The sequence below is a fragment of the Anas platyrhynchos genome, chromosome 14 (assembly GCF_047663525.1).
Source record: "Anas platyrhynchos isolate ZD024472 breed Pekin duck chromosome 14, IASCAAS_PekinDuck_T2T, whole genome shotgun sequence".
NCBI classification, from domain to species: Eukaryota; Metazoa; Chordata; class Aves; order Anseriformes; family Anatidae; genus Anas; species Anas platyrhynchos.
This window is the reverse complement of record NC_092600.1, coordinates 6,346,760-6,360,999: the sequence shown is the minus strand read 5'-3', so window position 1 is coordinate 6,360,999 and position 14,240 is coordinate 6,346,760. Positions and strand designations below refer to the sequence as shown.

The window sequence follows — 14,240 nt, the reverse complement described above, 5'->3', positions numbered from 1 at the left end:
ATTATGCTTTACAGCTGTGGTGTAAGGTCTGGAAAGGTTTTTTTGTTGGTGCGTATTATAGAGGGGCACACGGAGCACACCTTCTGCCAATGCTGCTTCTCAACTGAGCTCAAGCAGCTGATCAAGCATGATGGTTTGGTTTCTACTGTAGGCAATGGAGTGAGAAACAGCTCCTAGGGACCACTTATCTCATCCTAAAATGGTATTCCAAGAGAAATGGGATTCATTTTTGAAGGATCATTCTCTCCCTACTAACTACAAAGCAAATCAATCCAGTTGTTTAAACTTAAAAGCAATTTTTAGACAGTTACATTTAGACTAGGTGGAATACTAATAAGAGGGTTTTGTTCTTTTGCTTGTTTGGGTGTTTTTGTTTGTTTGTTTTTGTATGATTTGTTTTTTTTTTAACTTCATCCAAAGGCATCCAATGTAGTTACATGATACAGTTCTTTGTTAAGCTTCTCTTTTTGCTCTCAGTGAGCGCTACAATACAGTGCAAGTGCAATACAGTCTGAGCACTGCATTGCAGAAGGGGCAGAAGGGGTCAAGCCCGATGCCCTCTGACACGTATGCAGACCTACTCCTATTGAGGTTTAGCTGTCTATTACTCTTTGCTGTGTATTTCCGTATGTGCAAGCAGCTTTTCAGATAACACACTGTACTGCTCCATAAAAAAAAAGATCCTGTAAAACCTATGCCTTTAGACCATCCCCACTCTGAGATAGCCTATATCTCTCTATTTTACAAAATAAAGGCTTGAGAGCTCATTCTCCTGAGCCTAGTGTTTCCACTGTGTTATCTGTATTATCTGTGATTGTCTTGGAAACCCAGCTCACCCTGAGGCCAGCTATTAACATCTTTCAGCATAACAACAGCTTTTATTGTCCCACTATTTCACATGCATCCTGTCAAGACATGCAGATGAATGAGTTACCAGGGGGTAAGTTTGGGTATAAATTTACAAGGCCTCTACTCCATCATAATTGCCTGTATTCATATTCTCATTCTTCATGCTCAACCAGATGTACTTGGAAGTGATTTGTCCTTAGGAAAAAAAAAAAAAGGGGTGGGGGGGTGTTACTTTGCATCTGCTCTGTAGGAACAAAGAAAAAGGTGTCCTGGAGCTTCTTGTGGAGAAGCTGACATCCTGGGAGGTCACCCACTAACATTCCCTGCCTACCTCATTCTTACATCTGTAAACCCTATCATGTCTATTCTGCAGTATTAGAAATGTTTGGGGAAAAAAAAAAAAAAAAAAAAAAAGAAGACTTTTAGTTTGAAAGATGATTTTCATCCAAGTAGCTGGAGTATTTCAGTTGGAAGGAAACACATTATCAGGGAGAAAATACTGAATGGGATTGTCTACACTACAATTCTTGACACTGTGTATATGTGAGCAACCATCCATAAAGGACATGCAGTTTAAATCAGCAGAAGAGTCTCCTCCAAGCCCAGCTGTAATATTTCTCCAGAGACACAACCTGAGAACATTTGGCTATCTGCATTTCTGCATGTGCCTCAAAGCTTTTGTCAGCATGACTATGATGGCTAGTGGGTATGATTTGCTCACAGTCCCAGCTGACAATCAGGTCAGCAAAATCCCAGAGTTTATATATGCTCTCTGGTTCTTTTTATTATTTAGTGGATTGACTAAGAAGCCCTTAATAGCTCCAACAACTGTTGTGTTTTCAATGAAGCAGCAAATAATTGAAACCAGTAAATACTCATTATAACTAGTAAACGGCAATACAATAATAGGCAGGCAAATATTAGAGAACTTCTCACCCAGCTGGGGGAAGCCAAATATAATAAAGCTTGTCTTCAGAGAAATAAGCCATGAAGGGCATCCATCTCTGTAATGAGTTCAATTTGCCCTTCTGACCTGTGGTGCTATTTCACCCAGAATGAGAGCAAAGCTAAAGAAGCTCCCTAATTCCAGTTTGTACACATACTTATCTTACTTAGTATTTATCTCTTACGTGAGTACATTGACTTTGGTGATCTTCAGCTCACACAAGTTGGGCTCTTTATTCTTTCTGACTATTTATCCATTCCACCAATGCTGAAATAAGAATTGCTCTGTAATAGTTTGTGAATACTGCATGATGTCCTAATTATCACAGTGCTCATCATCTTCATGTTAGATGAACTGAAATGTGAGGGGAGAAGTCACGAGGAGGATCAGACATTCTGAGGAAAAGTCTGGCTCAATGTGTGCTGCTTAATGCAAACAACTCTGGGATGTTAAGAGCCATATCCAGGACACACAAAAAAGAGGAGCATCAGAATATCAATGCCCTATCCCTGGTGTCTTACATTACTGTTGTAGAATTGTGACTGTGATTGGCTTTTTTTTCCTATTTAGCTTCAACCTCTCCATGGCTATAGAAGATGACTGTAGTTAGTAGAAGAAAAAATATATTTTTCAAGGATATGGAATTGTTATTCTAATTTGAAAAAAGAAAAAAAAAAAAAGAAAAAAAAAAAGAGAGAGAGAGAAGCAGGTACAAGGATCCACAGCCCTTGGGATGGATTCCCTTTCTGGCTTATATTGACATAAAATCATACAGGAGTGGAAAACTTTGTATAATGAGAATTAAAATGCACTACTCAATTTTCATTACTGAAGTGGTGAAGGTCTGTAAGGGCATAATCATAAAACTTTTCCCCTGAATTTCCTCTTTTTTGCTCATTAACTGACTTGTTCAAATTCTCTTCTTTGTTTAGATTTCAGCAATAAAAAATGATTCAGCCGAAAAGCTTTAGAGTAACTATGGTTTTGCACCAGTGTAGAGGATAGCAGGTTTCACTCCAAAAGCTTATGTGCCTAGTTCAAAATGATGCTACAATTGCTGATGTTCAAGGACAGATTGGATAAGCAGCTGCAAGAGAGACCCAGTGTGGCTTACTGAGAATCACATCAACCTTCAAAAATCCTGAGCTGAACACTCAGAGAAGGGAGAGTATTATGGAGAAAGATAAAGCATGCTTACCCTATCCTTATTCTTTACCAGGGGTCTGCTTATGTCATCTGTTGGAAACTGGGTACTGTCCTAGGTGGTCTAAAACACTATTGCTGGCCTTATATTCCAATGATTTACATCCACTGACTAGTTAGAGATACACTTCTTTAAGGACAATTCTTTGCTGCTGGACATTGGCAGAATGATTCTAGAAATTTTGCCACAAACTGGAAGTGTTTTGCAAAAGGGACAGAACCAATCACAGCATGCCAACTTCAGACATTTTATGGCAGAATAAGGGTGTGTTCCTACAGGAGCAAAAACCTAATTGACCCATAATCCCTAAGAGCAACAATGTAGAATAAAATTCCCAGTATAATTGGTTTATAAATCATCCCTGTGTTAGCAGGACCTAGCAATTTATTTTGAGTATCTGAGCATTTATTCTCAGGAAACACAGTGGTTTAGCTATATTTAAACTCTTTGGCTGGTGCTACTGGAGCAAAGATGACAACCATGCACAATGATTTATTTCTCCACTTTACTTTGGTTGTAAAGGTGTGAAGACACAGCTCTGAAAAAGCACTCTACCTAGTGGCCAATGTGCACTGCACAAATGCCATCCCTAGTGGCCAAAGCTTTCTGCTGTGCCGGATTTCCACTCAAAACAGCTGCTGATGGCCAGCTACCTTCATCCTTCCACGATGCCTGACACAATGTGCTAGCTTGTCACTACTCTTTGAGGACTGCTTTGCCAGCAAAGGTTTTCCAGGAAGTCAGTGCCCCACATGGGGAGTCCGCACGGTAACAAATTCACTCTTGTGTAAATCCTGTTCCTCAGGTCACGAGCTGTCCTTGTGCCCTGCATTCCTAACTCCCCTGTACTATGCTAATGTTAGCATTTATTCATTTATTCTGTACAGTGGGCACAGGAAATCAGCAGGGACATTTTTGATTGATGCCAGTTAGGATGGTTACTCCTTATTTTCCTGCTTTGTGAAGAACCTTCACTCTCTGGCAAAAGCAGCAGAAATTGTTTCTGGATGCAGCATCTAGAGAAAACCCCCAGCATTAGCAACCTTCACAGGACAGTGGAGTGGGATGAGGTCCAGATGCAGATTTGGGTGAGATCAAGAATGAGTAGTGAAAGCAGTTTATGGTAGTTTTATCTGAGCAGAGGCTTAGCGTACAGAAGAAAAAGATCCTGCCTTCCTCCATGGAAAAATTTGGAGCCACCTGCCAAATCTTTCGAGCGCTCAAGTGGCCAGCACAGGGACATGGCTGGCAATTTCCTTTTCCTGATGTTCATTTCCACGTTCATCCCTCCAGGAAGCTATAGCAGGGCCATCACTTGATCTCTGCAGCTGTTCTGCTGTGTGCCAGAACGGTGACCTCAGCGGCAGCAGATGGGAAGCAATACAGTAATGTCATCCCTGTGCCATAGATTTAAAAGGACAATCCAGCTTTTCATTAGCAGAATTTCACAAAAAATAACAAAAGTTCAGGAAGTGCCATATGCATATCCAAGCAGACAGAGGGACCTAGTTACTTTTATCTTAATGAATGATGCTTCTAATGTATAACGAGGCACTGAAAGTCTGTTAAAAGGGAGCAGGATGGAAACGTAAGTTTTTGCACCACACTGTTCTTCTACATTATCAAAGGAAATCTGAAACATTGGTCTCCAGTTACAACAAATTTGATCATGGAAATATGGTTGTAGGGAAAAAAAAAAAAAAAAAAAAAAAAAAGGAAACGAGAATTAAAGCTGCTTTCTCCCTTGCTTTCCAAAACTACAAAGTAGCTGGGCAAAGAGAAAACAGTGAAAGAAGGAGCAATGCCTCTAGCCCCAGTGCAAGAGTCTCAGCCTGAGCATTTGACTCTGTGGAAAGAAACAAATACATTTCCCAGCATATGTACCTTCTCCAGAAGTGGGACAGAAGTCCCACTCAGGGGGAGATTTCTAACATACTGATTGCAAGATATTTGGCATGCAGACACACCAGCACACACACTCCTTCCTAATCACTTAACAAATATCATTTACCTCTTTCTAGAGCTGAAACTACAAACACAGCCACACCTACACTTGCTGTACCACTTGGGAATGCATCACCAGGCATTTTCCTTGAAAAGCACTGAGTGGCATCTCTGATTCAAAAAAAATGTATTTTCTTCCAAGTCATCTGTTTGCTTGATATACATTTTATCTCAATGGTCACGGAAAGTTCTGAATAAACCCTTATGGAAATTAACATTCTTTGTTTAGTTATGCTCAACATGCAATTTCTACAACCTCTTACACCTTCGCCCAGCAAGATGGGTTGTACAGGATCTACCTGTCTCATGATACAGTGCATTGTCCCTGAAGCTCCTCTTGCATCCCAGCAAAGAATTTCAGCTGGGCTCTCACTCAGTGGGAAGAGATGGGGGTAACTCAATCATTGTGCATTGCACTTGCCTTTTCCTCTGGCTGTTGTGCAAAGAGCTGATTTCATTTTTAAAATCTTCTATTCGATTCATCTCCTGGATGCTTAGGAGACCACCAGATGGTCCCTGTAGCATAAAGACTACTTAAATGAGAACAAATACTTACAAAGAACTTCACTGAGTTCTTATGTAGCCCATTACCTACATATGGGCAAGGAAAAGCAAGAGCTCAGGGAAGACGCTTAAAGAAGGAACTTAAGCTGAAATCTTCAAGTACATCCAACTGCCTTCAGTAAGTAAGGTACCTCTTGAGCATCAATTTTATATGACCTGGAGAGCAGTTTTTGATTTTTAAACACTGGTGCAAAATTCTCTCTCTAACCTTAGCTTTGATCTGAGCTAAGATCATGGAGAACAGGTGAGAAAGAAGACTCTATATGGAAGTGATTAATTATTGCTGCCCACCTTGGACAGTGCTGTCTAGAACTGCATTTTAAAAGCACATAATTTTGATGGTATATCTCTTCTGATTAGCCCTTCAAAAGAATATTCATATAAGTAGGAGCTGCAGCATCTCTGCTGAAGTATTCTGACGACATAATGGATTGTTATAAATATGTAATTTGCCCAAGTGAAACAAGTTCAGCTATTTAGGGTAGGTCAGAGCATTGAGTTATTGTGCTCACTCTAACATAATTCTTACTACCTCTTAGGTCAGAGAGAGCCTGTTTAAATGCAAAATCACTTTGCAACTGCAATTTGCAAAACAATGAAAGAAATATGCACAACACGGTTTGCTGACAAAGCAGAATTTAGTTAGAGTAGGACATTGTTTTAAAGGTTTACCCTGGGGACACCAGCTGTTATATTCTGTCATTTAGCAGTGCTTTAGAAGATACGCTTTCACATAGCACAAGGAAAAGCCAAGAATAAAATCAGGAGACATTTTACTTGTAAATAACAGCACAAAGGCAGGAAAATCTGTGAGTCCACAGATAGGATAGTGATGACACAGAGGCATTCACCATCATATGTGCTACTTTAACAAGCAGGGGAAGCTCATTCCCAGTAAGAGGCTATGAGATAGCAGTTATTTTATCCTTTATTAATACACAACAACTACAGATGCTGATGTTTGGTACTTACTTTTTCTATCCATTATTTCCTATGGCTTTTTTCCTCCTAATATTGCAAACAGCAACTGCTTTTTGCAATATTGTGAATGATGGTTAATGCTTAGATTAGATGAGAGTTGGGAGGAAGAGATGGATTAAATGCAGAGATGATACCATTTTAACAGACTTCTGGCCTTTGTCATAAGTGAACTATCAAACTCAGACCCAACAAAATCCATCAGGAGAATAGCAGCTTTGCCAGCAGCTGTTACAAAGGGGATAGGGAATAATTTTAAGTCAAGACCAATAACTTCTATCGGGATTAGACAAATTCACAGATGGTGGAATTATCAGTGGCTATGAAAAACAACAGTTCACATGCAACGACTCACAACATCTCTAACCTGAGATAATGGGAAGATAAGCAGAAACAAAGCCACCTGGACTTGTTCCTTTGTTTGGCCTCCAAGGTGCAGCTGTTGTGAGAAGAAGGTAGCAGAAAAGGTAGGCAAGATATGACATGCTAGCTACAAGGAAAATGTTGGCCCCTTTCCTCCGACGTTCTCAAATCTGTAGTGATGATGCTGTGAAAGGCATTCTACCATCCTAGAGCTTGGGGCGACAAGTCAGCAACTCAAAAGACAGAGGAAAAAATATATAAATATCAAGGGAGGTGGAAGACTTTACAAGGAAAAGGAACAGCAATGACCTGCATCAAAACAAACAGAGAACCACTTGCCTGAATGAATCTTTGGTTCAATACCATTTGTGAGTTCTGATCACATCAGCCAGGTCTCCAGGAGACAGAATTCCCGGTACAACATCAGCAAATTAGTCCAGTCTCCAGTTGTGACTAATGCCTGGAGGAAAACACGTTAAAAACAAACACATAAACAAAAATCAGGAATTGTTGGGCCAGTTAGACACTGAGGAGAACAGGGAAAACAAAAAACCTGCAGGTGTCTACATAAACCCAAAAGACTGATAAGCTTATTTTCTTAACTTAGGGCTGTAGCTTGATAAGCACAGGGAATGGGAGTAATTTTTACAGTGGCTGTTTGCACGAGGTCAGTACATAGTACAGTGGTCACCTCAAACACATCTATGGAGGTAGAGCCAAAGGGCTTCCAGCACTTTGGTTTGTATCACATTTTTTATCTGCAATGGAGTTTGTAATGACAGCCACATGGGAAGAGCCAATTACATTTCTGCCAACGGTTGCAGCGTGCCCTGTGAAATATTGCATCCCTTCAGCACCTCAAGGACTGCAAAAGCTGGGGCACGAAGGCTGAGGCTGAACACACTGAAGAAAATCTGTGTGCACTGAGTTAAGGAGCAGACTTCCACATTATGGACCTACCTCAAGGTCTGGAAAAAATAAAATAATAGAAAAAAACTATCTTATTCCCTTAATTAGCCCACTTAGGCACAATTGAGCCTGCTGCACTGTGAAGAGAAGCACAAATGTGTCAGACAGACTGGCACAGTGGAACTGAGCATCAGTGCAAGCAGCAGCAGGGACAGATTCAAAACATTGGTTTTGAAACCTGCTACGGATCTGGGGGTGAACCAAGAGGGACTTCAGAGAAATGTCTTCTTGCCATCTTCTTGTTGCACTTGATGAAGTGCTATTGCCCACTCAGACTCTCTCCATGTTCTGCTGCTCAAGCACAACCATTATTCCAGCCTAGGAAGGGCTTTTGTGCCCATCTCTGATAAGACCAGGGGCTGCTTTGTCTGCTGGAGGTGATCTTGCATTGCTGCACAATCCACAGGAATGGATACTGCCAGACCTCAATGGGCCATATACCACAGACCAGAGCTGAAAAAGCCATTGTGTTCCCTGCCTCAGAGTGAAGGGAAAGACTGAATAGAAGAGATGCTGCCAGCTGTTTTCTATATTGATTCCCTTCGCACTTTCCAGTCACCCACTCCTAGCCTCATAAATACCTGCAGGGTCAAAGCCCTGTCCTCATGTGTTGGAGCAGTGACCTTGATAAGTGACACAGCCAATTTACAGTCACTTCTTTGGAAGGAATTGCCCCCCAGTAAAATTTTTTGCTCATTCAGTCTTCCTCCTCCTTCAAGCAAAATCTGCCAGAACCGACTACATCCAATTCATTTTCTTCTTCTTTATATTTTATTTTCCATGTTGTCCCAGCCTCCCCTCGCAGAGGTGTCTCCCTGGGGAAATTCATGTCCCTTGTACTTTTTACTCTGTGTGCATAATAGAACATTATCTGCATAATTTATCTCTCACTACATGTTGTGTTCCTTCTGGCTAAGTGTTTTTCGAAAATAAATATATATCTTTATCATGTACACTGAGAAAAAGAGCCAACAAGCCTGTCCTATGTGAGAACTCTATGATACCCAAAACCTGAGCTACCAAAAATATATTGGCCCAGTCCTTTGGGTCAAATGTGAGCGTAAAGCCGAGCTCCATTCTGCCTCTATATTTTGTAATGCTCAATTCTTTCTCTAGACCTAATGCAGCCCTTGCAAAAATGAATCCAGACAAAACTTGGAATTAAAATGCAACCCACAGAATAAGGGAATTCCATGAGATAAGGAAAAAAAAAAAAAAACCAAAAACAAAAAACAAACAAACAAACAAAAAAAAAAAAACAAACAAAAAACAAAAAACACAAACCCTGCGTTTAATACCTTTTGTCACACCTCTGAATGAAACAACAGTCATGGGACTGGGAAGAAGCACTGGCCGTGGACTAATTAGCATGACCATGACATCCAGGCCACATGGGATGGCAACGTTTCTTCCACCTAGCAAGCTCTCAAGCAGCACAACTGCCAGCCAAGCCATGTTACAGCTCATGGTATGCAGGGACACTGACAAAGCATTTGACCATGTCTTGAAGTTAAATGTCCTGGAGCTGTTGTGGTCCAGTCGACACAATCTTCAGTGAGCTTCTCTTCTGTCCGGTTGAGCATGAAGACAGCACTGTGCTTTGCTGATGTTGCTGTTATTTCCAGGTGTTTACAGCTTAGAGCAAGAAAATTTAAAGAAAAACATAATAGAACAGATTATTTTCTATTGATGCCTGAGGTTTCACAGTAAATCTGAATCACAGCATATTAGGGTGAAAACAAGTCCTGAATAACCAGGGGACTGGAAGATCTTCCCTCTTGGTTTATTTTACCACGTGATTACACCCACACAATTAGAAGTGAATGAGATGCTTCTGTGTTTCTTTCCGCTTCCCTTCACAATTCATAAAGTGTCCAGGTTTTCCTCCTTAACACCACACAGTTGAGCCCCTGCTTTGCACAATCTTCCCCACTAGCAGCTGTTCACCAGCAGTTTCAGAGCTTGAGTTTAGAAGGTAGTGGGTCTACCCCATATGAGGACTGAGTTGGAAACTTGCAACAACAGGCAAATCCAAGAACAATTTCATTTTTTAGAGGGTCATAGCAGTGAATTTGAGCCAAACCAAGTGAATTTGACTAGAATCAAGGCTGAAAGCTGTCAGAAGCTTTGCTGTCCCATCCACAGATCCGCTATCCTGTCCACAGTGTCCCCATTTACACATTTTAGACCTGTTAATACAGTCCCCTTTCTGATTTCTCTAGACCAATTTATGTTTCTTACGGGAAGAGCCTGAGGAAGGCAATGTGAATTTAGCTTCACTAAGTCACTAGTAACTCCCTGATACCTCTCACAAGTCTATTTGCCTTTTATCTTAAAAAGATTTTAAAAGTAAATAAATAAAAAATTGGACTTTAATGAAGACCCTTTAGAGCTAGGAATGTAGCACCTGTTGGAGTCAGCTGTGAAACCCTGAAAATAGGAAAAGAAAAAAAAAAGTCTGTCTTCTCTCTTCTTTGATAGTATTGCAAAGCTCCGCTGTGCATTTTTATGTTTTAGCAGAAGAGCTGAAACCAGACTTAATAGCCGCAGAAAAGTGACCTGTTTCATTACAGTTTCTTTGAGAATCTCGGAGTCTTTGAGGCCCCTTGCCATGGGAGCAAACACAGAGAGATGAGCATGGAGGGGTTCTTGTGCATGAGCACAGTGGCAAGAAGAAGGGTGAAGGTTTATGCCAAAACAAACAAAAACTTTTCAAAGCTTCTCATCTCCTCTAAACATCAGCTGATCCTTACAAACCTTCCTCTGAAATCACAGGCAACAGTCACTTCTTCAAGGACTTCCTTGGAGGAAAGAAGTTTCCTCTCTCTCCTCATTTTGCCATATCCACCCTTCTCCCTTAAAAACCAAAGTTTCTTTAGCATGTGCTCATCAGAGCCAAAAAACCTGTTTGAAACATGACACACTCTTCTGCTTCCAGAGCTACTATCAGGACTCAGACTTGTATTGATCTTTCTCGACATTTTCATGGCATTTTATTTTCATTTTTATGTCAGTGCCTGAGTGCATCCAACAGAGGTGTCCTTCAGGCAGGTGAAGTCACACTGTCCTTTCTTTCATTTTCTCTGTGTCTGTGCAATTCTCTGTTATCAGTAATGGGAATAAGTTGCCCCTATGCTGTATCAATGCAGAGATGAGACTGCTGGCCTGGCTACCCAGTTCTGGTATTGGTTCTGGTATCAGACCCGGTGTTGGTACCGATACCTGGATCAGTATTGGTTCTGGTATTAGTATTAGTTCCACTGTTGGTATTGATTGGAATAATTTACACAAAAGGATATAAATGGTAACATTTGGTGAGGGGAAGGAAGCCTGAGAACACACAGGTCATTTCAATCAGCTCAGCATGATCAAACACCGTGACGCATCTGCTCAGAGCATCTGTGGTGTTTAAACGTTTGCCCCAGAGTCAAAATATTGCAATACAGAAAATACCAACATGTTATGCACTAAGGAAACCAAGAGTCATTTCCTTGGTGAGTGCTGTGATCTCGGGATCAAAAGGAAATGGAAAAAAAAATCAGTTTTAAAAAGGACTGTAAGGATAATAAAGAGTTTTCTCCATTGATGAAAGTCACAAAGCTGATAGCTACCAAATAAAATTCAGAAAGAGGAATGAGATGATATAGCACATGTGTGGTCAAAAAAAAATAAATCCATTTTTGGCATTTTTGCTTTTCTAATTTCAGTTTTGGACAATCAGTATAATTAAAACAGAATTGCTTAGAAGACCTGTAAAGAAACCCCTTTTTTATTAAGCATAAATAACCACTGGAACTCCCAGTTTAAGTGGCAATGCAAAGTGATTTCTAGCATCAGGGATTTCACAGAATTTCTAGGTTGGAAGAGACCTCAAGATCATCGAGTCCAAAAGGGATGCCTGAGTATTTTTATCTTATTGGTTCTTTTTTTTTCTTATATTTTTTTTTCTTTTATTTTTTTTGGCAAGCTTCCTTCATCCCTTCCCCAAGATGAAGTTTGGTTTGGTTTAACTTGCAGCCACACAACAAATCTTTGCAGAAAATTTCATCTGAAAGAGCTGAGCAACCTCCTAGCTTCAAATTTTCCTCTGGAAACATCTCTCTCACACTCAGGACTACAGAGGGAGCCTCTCTCTTGTAATAAACCAGCTTCACCAACTAAATTAGCCGGGTAACACCAAGTGGTGTGCAAATTCTCAGAGAGAAGGGAACGCACTAGAGCAACTTCATTCAACCATTAAATTGGGCTGTGTCTACCTCTTTCTTGGGGGTTACAAACAAGAACATTTTATGGTAAGCCTCTAGGGATTTCGCAATATCAAGGTAGAGGCAAGGTAAATATTTCAACTCTCTGTAAAAATTTCTGGTCTGTTTATCATTGCAGTTTCTAAGCACTTAAGTGAACCAAAAATAGTTTAGCAGTTCAATAGAGCAAGACAGGCACTGTATCCATGCTGGACTGGACATGTGTGTGTTAGCTGCATCACTGACCATAATAATGTCCTTAGGAATAAGTGCAGGATTCATGTGTTCTTCCAGATGACATTTTAGCATAATTCTACATTAAAAGTATACTTCTACATATACTTCTACATATACTTCTACATTAATTCTACATAAAAGCATAACTGAAAGATCTATGCAGAATCCAGCTCCATCTAGACCACTGAAGCTGGAGGAATACCGTGAAAGCCTTTCTGACGCTGTGGGTTGGAGCTGGGTAAAACAAACCTGAAGGTGAAAGGGCTAGCACCCAATAGCACTGTCTTCTCTGTTACTACAGACAGTCAGTCATTGAGCTGATGACAAATTGATTTGGAAATGCTCTGATTCACCTTGGTAATTTGAGAAAAGAAAAGGCCTAGGGGATTCCCTTTTCAGTCTAAAAGGGAAATATATTTTTATGAAAACCAGTCATGCTATTTTTCTTTTGTTTTATCACTGAGATGTTCTTAGTGATGGTGAAAGTGAAACATGCACAGTCCTGGGGAGAGCGAGCATCCCACAGGCAGGCAGTAATCAAACCCATCTCCTGACAACTTTGCGGCTTTGGTGCAGAACTGTAGCTGGCTTTCATCCTTCCCTTGCCTAAACTGGTCTCCTCATTACTTGTGGATGGACTCAACTTTGGTTTAGAGCATTTCCTGAACTCCTGGACAATCACATAAACATCCTGTAGCCTTGAGATTTTTCCTTAGGGCTACTTGGGACTAGAAAGTAGAGAAGAAAGAGCGGGTAAATACTGACTCAGACGATAAATTCCATACCTCACTCCCAGCTGCTAAGGAAACTTCCACTTCTTAGCTCTCAGAGACCACTTGTCCCTCAAGCAACTATGCCATTTTCTTTCCGAACAGAGGCAAGAGTTACTTTATGCCAATACTGGGATCAATACCAGCAGCCCCAGGACTTTTAATACAACATTCACTCCATAAACAGGGTATTAGCCAAGCACTCTGTCTCAATCAAGGTACAGCACCTGACCTGAAAAGTTTAAATAGCCTTCTGCCCAGGTGATTCACAACCACAGAGCCAGCACTGGATATTTCAGTTACTTAAAACTTTACGAAGGATAAACAATATCTGTTAACCTTTGAATTCATCAGTTCTTATTTATTGATATAAAACCAAAGAACACTCTAATATAGAGCTGGCTTCTTCTCAGAAGCCATTCCTCCCCCTCCCTTGACAGCTTTTCATGTACTAGGAGATCAAGGACTACAATGACTGAATTTCATTGACGGGTTTAATTAACAGCTAAAAACTTTTGGCAGAATGGGAGCAGCGTGAGGTCAGCTGCATGACGTGTGCTCCTTCTGTAGAGTTAGTCAGGAGCTGCCCTGAGAGGCATTTTCAGGTTGCTGAGCATTGGGAGGGATACAGAAGAGGATGGTAGCGTGAAGCCATAAGGCTCCCTGCAATCTGCTGAGCTCAGGAGGAAGAAGAGCACGTTCCCTTGTTGCCTTCATGGCTACCTGTTCTCTGGTGGGGATAAAACATATGTTTGGAGCCTTACAGAGAAATATTTCAAATATTTCACTTCATTGTTTCACTTCCAGCCTCTGGCCCAGCATGACCAAACAAGAACAAGCCGATGGGTTGATTGTCCTCCTAGAGCTCACCTTTATTCTCTTGCTTGGACAAAATACTTCCACACAGATGCCTTCTCATAACCTATAGAGCTGAATTCCTTCTCTGCTCCAGTAGCATCAGGTTAATAATGAACCACACTCCCTCACCAAGGAAAAAAAAAAAAAAAAAAGAAAAAAGAAAAAGAACTCAGAAACTCTAATCAGACACAGGAAAACTCAGAGGACAAAAATGTATAAATAATAGAATCAAAAAATGCAAAATAAATGTAATT

The 14,240-nt window shown here is 40.6% G+C and overlaps 1 long non-coding RNA gene across 2 annotated transcripts in view; it reads right to left on the bottom strand.

Moving 5' to 3' along the window:
• Positions 1 to 3,232: 3,232 nt before the first annotated feature.
• LOC110353906 (uncharacterized) overlaps positions 3,233 to 14,240 on the bottom strand; it is a 151,533-nt gene continuing 140,525 nt past the window's right edge. Inside the window, exons 4-6 of one of the 2 annotated variants that reach the window (XR_011803408.1) lie at positions 9,176 to 9,512; positions 7,248 to 7,368; positions 3,233 to 4,396 (exon numbers count right to left, since the gene is read on the bottom strand). This is a non-coding gene — a long non-coding RNA (uncharacterized lncRNA). The remainder of the gene's footprint in view (positions 4,397 to 7,247; positions 7,369 to 9,175; positions 9,513 to 14,240) is intronic. The other variant, XR_011803409.1, reaches the window with a different exon arrangement.